This window comes from Equus caballus, unplaced genomic scaffold (genome assembly GCF_041296265.1).
Source record: "Equus caballus isolate H_3958 breed thoroughbred unplaced genomic scaffold, TB-T2T haplotype2-0000440, whole genome shotgun sequence".
Lineage (NCBI taxonomy): Eukaryota > Metazoa > Chordata > Mammalia > Perissodactyla > Equidae > Equus > Equus caballus.
The window spans coordinates 1,596,127-1,610,500 of NW_027222395.1; the positions used below are offsets into that span (position 1 = coordinate 1,596,127).

At 38.0% G+C, this 14,374-nt stretch overlaps 1 protein-coding gene across 3 annotated transcripts in view; it reads right to left on the minus strand.

The window, feature by feature from the left end:
* LOC111772026 (rho GTPase-activating protein 20-like) overlaps window positions 1-4,789 on the minus strand; it is an 86,536-nt gene extending 81,747 nt beyond the window's left edge. For all 3 annotated transcript variants that reach the window (XM_070259657.1, XM_070259656.1, XM_070259654.1), the window contains exon 1: window positions 4,558-4,789. The gene's annotated coding sequence lies outside the window, so the exon portion shown is untranslated. The remainder of the gene's footprint in view (window positions 1-4,557) is intronic.
* Window positions 4,790-14,374: the final 9,585 nt, after the last annotated feature.

Here is a 14,374-nt window from a genome sequence, read left to right on the forward strand (position 1 = left end):
CTTCATAGGCTAATGGAGATAAAGTGCTATCAGGAGAAAAAGGACCTCTCATCTAGGAGATCTTTTATACAAACCTTATGTTAACCACAAAACTGGAAAATCAGAGCAGAGTCATAAATCATAAATAAAAAGGAAAATGAGAAAAACATCACAAAAACCCAGCTGACTGAAACTGCAGACAGAATTACAAGGAAAAAGAAACAAGGAAACACAGAACAACCAGATAACAATAGATAAAATAGCAGTATTAAACCCTCGCATATCAATAATCACTCTAAATGGGAATAGATTGAATTCATCAATCAAAAGACACAGAGTGGCTGGATAGATTAAAAGACAAGACCCAATAATATGCTGCCTCCAAGAGAGCTAAGTCAGGTCTAAAGACACACAAAGGCTCAGAATGAATGGATGGAAGATAATACTCCAAGCAAATAGTAACTGAAGGACAGTAGGTGTCACCACACTTATATTAGACGAAATAGACTTCAAGCCAAAAAAGATAGCAAGAGACAAAGGTGAGCATTCTATAATGATAAAAGGGACATTCCACCCAGAAGACATGACATATTCATATGTATGCATCAAACATAGGAGCACCAAACGATATAAAGGAACTATTAGCAGAAGTAAAGAGAGAAATTGACAGCAACAGAATAATAGCAGGGAACTTTAACACCCTACTTACAATAATCGGTAGATCATCCAGACAGAAAGTCAACAAGGAAACATTGGCATTAAAGCAAACACTAGACCAGATGGACTTTCTCTCTCTCTATATATAATATTCTACTGTAAAGTACCAGCATAGATATTCTAAACATTCTTCTCAAGTGCACATGGAACATTCTCAAAGATAGACCATATGTTGGAAAAGAAAATAAGCATCAATAAATTTAAGAAGATTGAAATCATATCAAGCATCTTTTCTGACCACAGTGGTGTGAAATTAGAAATCAACTAGGAGAAGAAAACTAGAAAACTCACAAATACATGGAGACTAAACTACATGCTACTGAACAACTATTGGATCAATGAAGAAATCAAAGGAGAAATAAAAAAAACACCCGGAGACAAATGAAATTGAAAACACAACATACGAAAACTTACAGGATGCAGTATGGAGAAAAAACAGGAAAAATCTCAAATAAATAATCTAACTCTACCTAAACAAGTAGGAGAAAAAAGACAAATAAGCCCAAAGTCAGCAGAAGGAAGGAAATAATAAAAATCAGATCAGACACAAATGAAATATAGACTAAAAAAATAAAACAAAGGATCCATGAAAATAAGAGCTGCTTCTTCAAAAAGAAAAACAAAATTGACAAACCCTTAGCAAGACTCACAAATAAAAAAAGAATGTTCAAATAAAATGAGAAATGAAAGAAGAGAAATTACAACAGATACTACAGAAATAGAAAAGATTATTTGAAAATACTAAGAAAAGCCATATGCCAAAATATTGAATAACCCAGAAGAATAAGATAAATTCTTAGAATCATATAACCTCCTGCAGCTGAATCAAGAAGAAATAAAGAGCCTGAATAGATCAGTCACTAGTAAGAAAGCTAAAGCAGTAAGACACACCTCCCAGAAAACAAAAGTCCAGGACCAAATGGCTTCTCTGCTGAATTCTACCAAACTTTCAAAGACTTAATATTTATCCTTATGAAATTCTTCCAAAAAGTTGAAGAGGATGGGACACTCCCTAACTCAGTTTATGAGGCCAACATTACCCTAAAACTAAAGCCAGATAAGGACAATGCGAAAAAGGAAAGTTACAGACTGATATTGCTGATGAACACAGACGCAAAAATCCCTAACAAAATATTAGGAAATCAAATACAACAATACATTAAAAGAATCGTACACCATGATGAATTGGGATTTATTCCAGGGATGCAGGGATGGTTCAACATCATCCACAAAACAATCAATGTGAGACACCACATTAACAAAATGAAGAATAAAAAACTCATGAACATCTCAATAGATGCAGAGAAAGCACTTGTCAAGATCCAATATCCAATTATGATAATGACTCTCAATAAAGTAGGAATAGAAGGAAAGTACCTGAATGTAAAAAAGGCCATATACCACAAACCCTCAGCCAACATCACACTCAATTGTGAAAAAGTGAAAGCTATTCCTTTAAAGACAGGAACGAGACAAGGATGTACACTCTCACCATTATATTCCACATAGTATTAGAAGTCCTAGCCAGAGAATTTAGGCAATAAAAAGAAATAAAAAGGATCTGAATTGGAAAGGAAGAAGTTAAACTGTCACTAGTTTTGGATGGCATGATTTTCTATGTAGAAAACCCTAAAGAATTAACCAAAAACTACTAGAAATAATTAATGAATACAGTAAAGTTTCAGGGTACAAAATCAACATATGAAAATCAGTTGTATTTCTATACACTAACAAGGAACTAGCAGAGAGAGAAATCAAAAATAAAAATCCATTTACAGTCTCAAAAAAGTGAATAAAATACCTACGAATAAATTTAACCAAGGAGGTCAAAGACCCATACAGTGAAAAATATGACACTATTGAAAGAAATTGAAGAAGACATAAAGAAATGGAAAGCTATTCCACGTACATGTACTGGAAGAATAAACATAGTTCAAATGTCTTTATTACATAAAGCAATCTGCAGAATCAATGCACTGTGAATGAGAATCTCAACAACATTTTTCATGGAAATACAATGATGAATCCTAAAATTTATATGGAACAACACAAAACTCTGAATAGCCAAAGGAATCCTGAGAGAAAAGAACAAAGCTGGAGGTATCACACTTCCTGAATTCAAAATAGACTACAAAGCTACAGTAATCAAAACAGCATGGTAGTGGCAGAAAAACAGACACTCAGATCAATGGAACAGAATTGAGAGCCCAGAAATAAACCACGCATCCATGGGCAGCTAATTTCCGACAAAGGAACCAAGAACGTACAAGAGAGAAAGGAAAGTCTTCAAAAAATGGTGTTGTGAAAATTGGACAGTCACATGGAAAAGAATGAAAGTAGACCATTATCTTACACCATACACCTAAATTAACTCAAAATGGATTAAAGACTTGAATGTAAGATCTGAAATCATAAAAGTCCTGGAAGAAAACACAAGCAATATACTCTTAAATGTCAGCTTTAGTATCTTTTTGAATATCATGCACCCTTAGGCAAGAGTAACAAAAGGAAAAATAAACACATGGGACTACATCAAACTAAAAAGCTTCTGCATAGCAAAGGAAACCATCAACAAAATGCAAAGACAAACTAAGTTAGGAGAAGATGTTTGCATTAATATTTGGATTAGTATCCAAAATACATAAAGAATTCATACAACTCAACATCAACAGTAAAACCCAATTAAATAATGGGCAGAAGATCTGAACAGACATTTTTCCAAAGAAGATATACAGATGAACAACAGGCACTTGAAAAGATTAGGCAAATGCAAATCAAAGCTACAGTGAGATACCCCCTCACACCCAAGCAGAATGGCTATTCAAACAGACAAGAAATAGCAAGTGTGTTTTAGGACGTGGAGAAAGGAGAACCTCATATACTGCTGGTGGGATGTTAACTGTTGTAGCCACTTTGGAAAACAGGATGGAGATGCCTCAAAAACTAATACTTGAACTACCATATGAAAGAAAGAAAGATGGAATCCTTTCTCCCCCAATCCTAACTCCCTATGGCTTTTCATCCCAGATAGCCAATTTCTTTGCAAACTTATTAAGACTTAAAAGAAATTACACTGCTTAAATCTCCACGATAAACTTCCTGGGAGGCATAATGGATCTAGAAAGGAGATCCTCTCTGCTCCAAATGATCGCAGGAAAGCGGGAAGGAGCATTTTGAGGACAAGCTGGCACAAAAAGCACGGCTCTCCACTCCTAATCATCTGTTTTCATTATGGTAAAATATGTATAACCCAAAATTTACCGTTCCGACCGTCTTTAAGTGTGCACGCAGCGGCATTAAGTCCATCCGCAATGCTGTGCAGCCATGACCACTACCCTTTTCCAGAACATTCCCCATCTCATACAAACCCTGTTCCCATTGAACATGAACGCCCAGCCCCCCCCTCAGGCCCTGGGACCCTGGGGTCCGCTCTCTGACCGTTGATCCGCCTGCTCCAGCTTCTCACGTCAGTGACATCGGCCCTTCAGTTCCACCCTCTCAACCACCACATCTACGGTTTGTAGTTTTCTCTCAAAACTGCCCCAAATGACACCGACAGGAAATGCAACTGCAAAACAGTGATTTTCCGTGATCGCTATCACATCAATCGATGATAAAGCCGTTGACAAACTACTTTCTGCAGTTTTTGAAATTTCAATATTACCCAAAAGACCTAAATGACAAGGCTGTTTAGAGTTGAAATCCTGCACAATTCGCCCAATTTTACCCTCGTGCTTCCCAAAGCCTCAAGTTAAATGAGCCAAACCCACTGACTCCGGGCTCAGGAGCCACTCGGACGCCCTGAGCCCCGCCCTGTGCCCCCTCGGCCGGACCTGGAGCCCTCGGTCCCTGAGGACAAACCTGCACATCCTCCTCAGGGGGCACGCGGGGCGGCCACACCTTCCAGTCAGTCAGCGCGTTCAGGACGAGGAGCGCGAGCGGAGTCTGGTCCCTGCTCAGCGCCCGCGACTGTCACCTGCCACACACGACCGGGGTCGGCGCCCTCACCGGGGTCCAGGCTCTGAGGGGCCGCTGCCGCCAACGTCCCCGCTGCGAAGTCCGCTGACGCCCAACTGCCGCCGCCGCCGCCGGCTCTGAGGGCCCTGGGGGAGGGGCTGGCCGCTGCGGCCCCGCCTCCAAGCGCCGACCACGCCCCTGACACGCCCACCACGGACTTCCGGCTGGCGGGGGAATCCGCTTCTCTCCTCAGGGCCAGTTCCTTTAGCGCCCTCTCTGGTCGCGGTGAGTAATGCAGGAGGGCTGTGCAGGGCTGCGTGATGGACATCCCAAATGCCGCGAACCACGCCTACCGTGTGCTCTTGATCTGCGTCTATCCTTCTACCAAAACCATTCAGCTCTGAACGCTGTAACTTTGACTTTTACAAGCTTGTGGCCTTATTTCTCCCACTTTATTCTCTTATTTAAGTGTTTTAGCTATGCATGCTCCTTAGCTTTTCCATACACATTTTCGCATAATTTTTTCTGTATCTACAAAATGTCTTGTTGAGATTTTGATGGGAATTATATTAAATACATATATCAATTTAAAAGAAAATTGACTTCTTTACAATACTAAATTTTCCGACTCACGAATGTACTGCGTCTCTCCATTTATTTAGATCGACTTTTTTTGATTAATTTCATCTGCATTTGAAAGTTCTCAGAATCCAAGATCTGTACAAGACTTCTACAAATTTTTTGTGTATTTCTTAGAATTACACTTAAGTTTTTCATCTTTGAAGAATAGTAACTGACTATATACTTTAAATTTCTGCCAATGCTGTCATTGCTAGTATACTGAAATCCAAATGATTTTTGTATACTAATTTTGTGGCCTCCAAATTTGGTGAAGCCACTTATTACTTATAGAAATTTTCATTTGTAGATTCCATGGAAATTTCTATGGAAGCAGTCATGTCCTTTGCAAAAAAGGCATGGTTGCATTTCTTCTTTTTCTATATGCATGTCTTTTCTTTACTTGTCTCATTGCACTCACTGGAACTTCCAGTATGATATTAAATAAGAGTAGTGAGGATGGGCCTCCTTGCCTTGTTCTCAGTGATAGAAGGAAAGTGTTAAATATTTCCTCCTTAGGGATAGTGATAGCTGTAGGTTTCTGTGGATCAATTTTATCAGGGTGAGGCTGTTCTTTATGCCTAACATACTGAGATTTTTTTAATCATGTGTTAAATTTTGTCAAATTGTTTTATACATTGATTGATATGATCATGTGAGTTTTCTTCTTTAATCTTTTCATATGGTTAATTACGTTGATTGATTTTTCATATTGAACTAGGCTTGCATCCCTGCAGTAATCCACAGTTGGACATGCTATATAATTCATTTTATATACCGCAAAATATAATTTGATAATATATTAAGGAATTTTATGTCTATAATTGTGAGGGATATTGGTCTATATATTTTTGTGCATTTTAAATTAATACGTCTTCTATGTTGTTGGATTTAGTGTCTATGAATGTTGCTTGGATCTTATCAGTTCATCACGTTGAGTTCTCTTATATTCTTGCTGACTTTCTGTTGAGGTTTTTATCAGATGTTAAGAAGGCTTTATTGAAGTCATAAGGTGTATTTGTGGATCTACTTCTCTTTTCACCGATATCAGTTTTGCTTCACATATTTTGCATCTCCTTGCTGAGACTTTCAATTATTCCATTTATTTCAAGTTTATTCATATGTGTGTTAATTTATTTTCCTAATAGTTGCTTTTAATCATTGTCAGATAGGTAATTCTAACATTTTTGTCATGTCTGTGTTGGCATCTATTGTTTATCTTTCTTCACTGTGTGATGTTTTCCTGATTGTTAGTGTGAAGAATTATTTTCGATTGAAAGCTGAACATTTTGGGTATTGTATTATGAGACTTTGGGTAGTATTTAAACTTTTTGTCTTAGCTGGCTTTCTGTTACATCACTCCAGCAGGGGAGAAGAGATGAGCAACACCTCATTCCTTCTTATTGCTTTGTAAAACGTTTGTTCAAAGTGTGTATTTGGGAGTCTATGTGCTGACAGTGTGCCACAGGTTAAAATGTATGTTTCCCTCTGGGTCCTGATCAAACAATATGAACAATGTTGCCCCCAACTGCACCTGCTGCTTCAGAAATGCCCACACTCAAACCACAAGTCAACAGAATGAACTTTTTCATTTCCTGGAGGATAAGTGGCCATATGATTAAAGATTTTAGTTTATTTCCACAGCATTTTTAGTCTTGAAGATGAAAGAGTTTAAAGCTCACAAACAGCATGGCAACAATTACGGAAGATATGAAATGGGCTCAATGTTTTCAGTCCAGGTTGCAGGCCTAGATCATCCCAGTCACGAGCTAATACCTTCCCATCTCTCCCCACGAGGCTGAGAACACCCTTTTCAATGCTATTTTTTTCCAAAATGAAACTCACATTTCTGATTGCATTTTCTTACATCTGCCTGACAAATCTCAGTCTCTTTTGACAAACACCAGTCTCAACGTCAAAATCCTTCTAGTTTGTGTTTCTTCATATTATGTATCCTCAGCTCTTTTATATTTCATCTTTTAAACATCATTTTGCATTGACAAATTTATTGGTGTGTTAAAAGTAAATAGTACGTGTTGTGATGTGTGTGTTTGTGTGTAGATCTCTGTCTTGGTATGTCTGTCATCGTCCATAAACTTTCCAAGATCAAGGAGAAATTTCCTCACTTTCTTTTTTTTCTTTCTCTTTGAGGAACTCCATATGGCTTTTTATATTCAAGAAGCCAAAGAAAAGTGCAGACTTCTGAGTTGAGCTTCTAAATCTAGAAATCTACTCACCATCGGATTACTTGTAAGCTACAAGGAACCATTAAAGATCAAAAGTTGGAAGGTGCAGATTTAGCTGGAGGAACATGATGGGAACGTGCAATGTCTTCTCTCCTCCTGAGTGCACACAGGAGCTCCATCCAGGTACAATTCTGGATGTCGGAGGAAATGAAAGTGCTGTTCCTGGGCTTGGCCCATTCCTCTACAAGGGTTATGGACCATGATAGTTGTGCAGTGGTATTCGTGGAAGTGACAACATGATACAACTCTCCCAAGGAAAGACTAGAGAGGGACCCTGATGGTGGTCTGGGTTCATCAACAGCTCCAAGCTCTGGGGAAACTTCTGAAATCATGGGCTCTAAGTACATACACTGAAGCTGCTGTAAGCATGCGTCAAACTCTCCAATCTCCCATAGGGCACACACAGAAAATGAAGACCATGAGAATTCGTTCCTCGACATAAAAATAATTTACTACATCATGTTAAGTAAAATAGGGGACTCAATCTATTGTTGTTCTAAAGACATTAATACTGCTGATCATGTGCTCCTTTCCTCGTTTTGATTCTCATGTGTCTAAGAAATAATTGACGTGTAATCAGTCCCCTCCTACCTTGAACAGGAGCATGCTTTCTTTTTTTCTTAAATCTACTGAAAATAAGACAAAAGTAATCTTACATTTTCAATTAAAAATTGTGTAAATTAGAAAGAAACCCAATGTCTTAGATAGCAGAAGAAATCCACAGGTACATCAATTAATAGAAAGTTTATTATTAACTTAAGGAGATAAAAGCGTGAACTATTTCTTTTATTTATTTTTATTTCTTTTGTTTTTGAATTTTAAAAGAAGATGTCAGCATAACTGAATTTATGCTTTAATTTCAAAAACCAACTAGAGGGGAGGGGAGTGAAAAAGTAGAACTTTTAGAAAGAGGTCAAGCTAAAGAGTCTATCTACTCAATAGAGACTGTTATATGCATAGTATATTAAATATGATCCTCATGGTAACCACAAACCATAAACCTACAACAAGCAGGAAAAAAGGTAAGACAGAAGAAATCTAACATATTACTAAAGATAGCCATCAAACCACAAGGGAGGAGAGCAAAAGAAAAAGAAAGGAACTGAGAAGAACCACTAAAACACCCAAAAAAGAAAAAAGTGACAAAATGGCAATAAATACATACTTATCAATAGCTGTTTTAAATGTCAATTGGACTAAAAGCTCCAATCAAATGGCACAGGGTGGCCAACTGGATAAAAAATCAAGATCCATGTATATGCTGCATACAAGAGACACACTTCAGACCTACAGACACTCACAAACTGAAAGTGAAAGAATGGAAAAAGATATTTCTTGCAAATGGCAAAGAAAAGAAAGCAGGGGTAGCAATGCTTATATCAGAGAAAATATACATTAATTCAAAAACTGTAATAAGAGACAAAGACGGGCACTACATAATGATAAAGGGAACAATCCAACAAGAAAATATAACACTTGTAAATATCTATGCACCCAACATAGGAGCACCTAAATATATGAAGCAATTATTAACAGACATAAGAGGAGAAATAGACAGTAACACAATAATAGTAGGGGACTTTAACAGTCCACTTACACCAATGGATAGATCATCCAAACAGAAGATCAATAAGGAAACACTCGCCTTAAACGACACATTAGACCAGATGGACTTAGTAGATATATACAGAACATTCCATCCCAAAACCACTGAATACACATTCTTTTCAAATGCCCGTGGAACCTTCTCCAGGATTGATCACATATTAGGCCACAAAACAAGGCTCAATAAATTTAAGAAGATTGAAATAATACCATGCATCTTTTCTGACCACAAAGGTATGAAACTGGAAATCAACTACAGAAAGAAAACCATAAAAGCAACAAAAACTGTGGAGATTGAACAAAATGCTACTGAACAATGATTGGGCCAATGAAGAAATCAAAGAAGAAATTTAAAAATTCCTGGAGAAAAAATGAAAATGAAAACATCACATGCCAAAATCTGTGGGATACAGCAAAAGTGGTTCTACGTGGGAAGTTTATAGCAATTCAGGCCTACCTCAACAAAGAGGAAATATCTCAAATAGACAATCTCAAAGTGCACCTAAAGGTACTGGAAAAAGAACAACAACAAAGCCCAAAATGAGCAGAAGGAAGGAGATAATAAAAATCAGAGCAGAAATAAGCGAAATAGAGATTTTTAAAAAAATAGAAAAAATTAATGAAACCAAGAGCTGGTTCTTCGAAAAGATAAACAAAATTGACAAACCCTTAGCTAGACTCACCAAGAAAAAAGAGAGAAGGCTCAAATAAATAAAATCAGAAAGGAAAGAGGAGAAATTACAATGGACACCTCAGAAATACAAAAGATAATAAGAGAATGAAAAGCTATATGCCAACATATTGGATAATCTGGAAGAAATGGATAAATTCTTAGAAGCATACAACCTTCCAAAACTGGACAAAGAAGATGTAGAATATTTGAATAGACCGATCGCCAGTAAGGAGATCAAAACAGCAATCAAAAACCTGCCGAAAGATGAAAGTCCAGGACCAGATGGCTTCCCTGGTGAATTCTACCAAACATTCAAAGAAGAATTAATACCTATCCTTCTCAAATTCTTGCAAAAGATTGAAGAGGAGGGGAGGCCTCCTAACTCCTTCTACGAAGCAAACATTATCCTGATACCAAAACCAGACAAGGACAACACAAAAAAAGAAAATTACAAGCCAATATCACTGATGAACATCGATGCAAAAATCCTCAACAAAATACTAGCAAATCGAATACAACAATACATTACAAAGATCATACATCATGATCAAGATCTATCAACGTGATACACCACATTAGCAAAATGAAGAATAAAAATCACATGATCATCTCAATAGATGCAGAGAAAGCATTTGAAAAGATACAGCATCTGTTTGTGATAAAAACTCTAAATAAAATGTGTATAGAAGGAAAATCCCTCAACATAATAAAGGCCATATATGACAAACCCACAGCAAATATCATTCTCAATGGAGAAAAACAGAAAGCTATCCCTTTACGAACAGGAACCAGACAAGGATGCCCACTGTCACCACTCTTATTTAACATAGTATTGGAAGACCTACCCAGAGCAATCAGGCAAGAAAAAGAAATAAAAGGGATACACATTGGAAAAGAAGAAGTGATACTGTCACTCTGTGCAGATGACATGATTTTATATCTAGAAAACCCTAGAGAGTCCACTAAAAAACTTTTAGAAATAATACAGGAATACAGTCAAGTTGCGGGATACAAAATCAATGTACAAAAATCGGTTGCGTTTCTATACACTAACAACAAATTAGCACAAAGAGAAATTAGGAATACAATCCCATTTACAACTGCAACAAAAAGAATAAAATACCTAGGAATAAACTTAACCAAAGAGGTGAAAGATCTGTACAGCAAAAACTATAAAACATTGTTGAAAGAAATCAAAGAAGACACAAAGAAATGGAAAGATATTCCGTGCTCTTGGACTGGAAGAATTAACATTGTTAAAATGTCCATACTTCCTAAAGCAATCTATAGATTCAAGGCAATCCCTATCAAAGTTCCAACAACATTTTTCACAGAAATAGAACAAAGAATCCTAAAATTTATATGGAACAACAAAAGACCCGGAATAGCCAAAGGATTCCTGAGAAAAAAGAAGAAAGTTCGAGGTATCACACTCCCTGATTTCAAATTATACTACAAAGCCATAGTAAGCAAAACAGCATGGTACTGCCACAAAAACAGACACACAGATTAATGGAAAAAAATTGAGAGCCCAGAAGTAAACACAAACATTTATGGACAGCTAATATTCGACAAGGGAGCCAAAAGCATACGATGGAGAAAGGAGAGTCTCTTCAATAAATGGTGTTGGGAAAACTGGACAGCCACATGCAAAAGAATGAAAGCAGATCATTCCCTTACAGAATACACAAAAATCAACTCAAAATGGATTAAACACTTGAATGTAAGACAAGAAACCATGAGACTTCTAGAAGAAAACATAGGTGGTACGCTCTATGGCATTGGTCTGAGCAGCATATTTTCAAGTCCCATTCTGACTGGGCAAGGGAAACAAAAGGAAAAATTAACAAATGGGACTACATCAAACTAAAAAGCTTCTGCACAGCAAAGGAAACCAGCAACAAAACGAAAAGACAACCTAACAATTGGGAGAAGATATTTGCAAACCATATATCAGATAAGGGGTTAATATCCAAAATATACAAAGAACTCATACAGCTCAACAACAAAAAAACCCCCAACAATCCAATTAGAAAAGGGGCAAAAGATCTGAACAGAGATTTCTCCAAAGAAGATATACAGGTGGCCAACAGGCCTATGAAAATATGCTCAACATCATTAGCTATCAGGGAAATGCAAATCAAAACTACAATGAGGTATCACCTCACTCCGGTCAGAATGGCTATAATTAACAAGACAGGAAACAACAAATGTTGGAGAGGGTGTGGAGAGAAGGGAACCCTTGTTCACTGCTGGTGGCAGTGCAAACTGGTGCAGCCACAATGGAAAGCAGTTTGGAGTATCCTCAGAAAATTAAGGATAGATCTACCATATGACCCAGCTATTCCACTGCTGGGTATTTATCCAAAGAACTTGAAAACACAAAGGCATAAAGATACTTGCACCCCTATGTTCATTGTGGCATTGTACACAATAGCCAAGACGTGGAAGCAACCTAGGTGCCCATCAAGGGGCAAATGGATAAAGAAGATGTGGCATTTATACATGACGGACTGCTACTTAGCCATAAGAAATGATGAAATCTGACCATTTGTGAAAACATGGATGGACATTGAGGGTATTATGCTGAGTAAATAAGTCAGAGGGAGAAAGTCAAATACCACATGATCTCACTCATAAGTAGAAGATAAAAACGACAAAAAAAATCCCACATAGCATTGGAGATTGGACTGGTGGTTACCATTGGGGAAGGGGGGGAGGGCAAAGGGGGTGATTAGGCTCATATGTGAGGGGAGGCACTATAATTAGTGTTTGTATGGTGAACACGATGTAATGTACACAGAATTCGAAATATGATGTACACCCGGAAAAAAGAAAAATAAAAAAAACTAACTAGAGGGAAATTCAGCAAGCATCATGAAACCCTGATCTATTAGATTGTGTATATATGACCTCATTCTAATGCTTTTGTAGAGGCAAAATTGGCACCACAGAACTTAACCTTTTAACAATGATAATAAATTACTTAATAGAAATAGAGGCCCTGGAATCAGTCAGGCATGATCAACAAATATGCACTCAGTGACAACCATGTACAGACCAAGGTCTGAGATCATTGAGATATATTGAACATATTGTTATCAACAGACAAAGATCCCTCCCTACAGAGTGCTTACATTCTACCAAGAAAAGGCAAAAGCAAAGAAACACAATAAAATTAATAAATAAGGTAGCAATATAACACATTAGAAGTTGATAAACACTATATTGGAAAACCAGCTTTCATTGGCTTTGCTGAGAGGACTGGGGCAGTGTATTCTGAATAGAATCTGGAGCATGTAGGGCTGTCTAGTCCTCATTGAGAAGCTGTATTTGAGCAGTCTTAAAGGAGGAAAGGGGATGAATGGAGGAGACATCTGGGGAGGGGAACTGTAGGTAGAGGGCACAGCTGGGAGAAAGGTCCAATGGCAGGAAGTACCCTGCCAGGAGCCCATAGTAGAGGGATCAGGGTGAAAAGGGAAGCAAGGGGAAGAAATCAGAATCAGAGAAGGACCTGGTGTTTATATCCTTAAGTTCTGAGGGTTCATTGTTAAGGTTTTGTCTTTAACTTTAGGTTGAATGAGAGGTCATTGCAGTGGTATTACCATCTTGGGTGCTAAAAGGATCAGTTCAGCGGCTGCACTGAGAATGGAAATGGGAGGTGCCAGAGTACAGCCAAGATTACTGTTAGGAAATTAATGCAGTAATCCAAGAGAAGATGATGGAAGTTCCCCCTGGGGTTGTAGAACTGGAGTGGTTAGGGCTGGCTGAACTCTGGACGCATTCTGAGGGCAGAGTCAATGCGGTTTGCTAATGGACTGGATGTGGGCTGGTGACATCAAGAGAGGAACCAACCAGATCTTTGACCTGAGCAACTGAATAAATAGAATTACTTTCCACTGAGATGGAGAAGTCTGTATGTGTGTGTGCTTGCGTGCATGTGTGTGTTTTGGTTAGGGGAAAGTTATGGTTAAGTTTCGGTTTATTGAGTTTAAAATGTGTATTTTGATGTCAAGTGGACAGTTGAATATAGAAGTGTGGGACTCAGGGGAAAGATAAGGAAGAAAGTAAAGGGGCAGTCAGAGAATAGGTGTGGATTTAGAAGATTTTGCTGTCAATGAACTAAAAGTCCAGATAGAACAGTAGAAACTTTTTAGGAATTGAAAAGGGAAAAAGAAGGATCATAATAGGAGGTGCACAAAACTTTGTGAATCTTGGGATTCAAAGGATGAAGAAATACTTAAGCAACAGACATAAGTCATGATAAAATGCACATGAGATGACTGAATTCAAAGGAGACAGAGGAGAACAGGATGCTAGTTTTCTATGTAGACAGGAGTCATTCCTGAGACTCCCTGTTTGCCTCTTGAGGAGGATAAAAGGTCTGAGCCTGTGTGGTGGTCTTCTTTCACCCACTAGTCTTCCTTGTCCTGGTAAAAGTGTGGAGCCCCCAGGGGATGCATGATCTCGTACCAGTGACTCAGTCCCTCCTGATCCCCATGGGGAAGGGGCTCTGCTGCTCTGAGTGTATGTCCTCTGTCATGACTCCTGTCGAAGAGTGCTGGCCTTGCAGTGACAC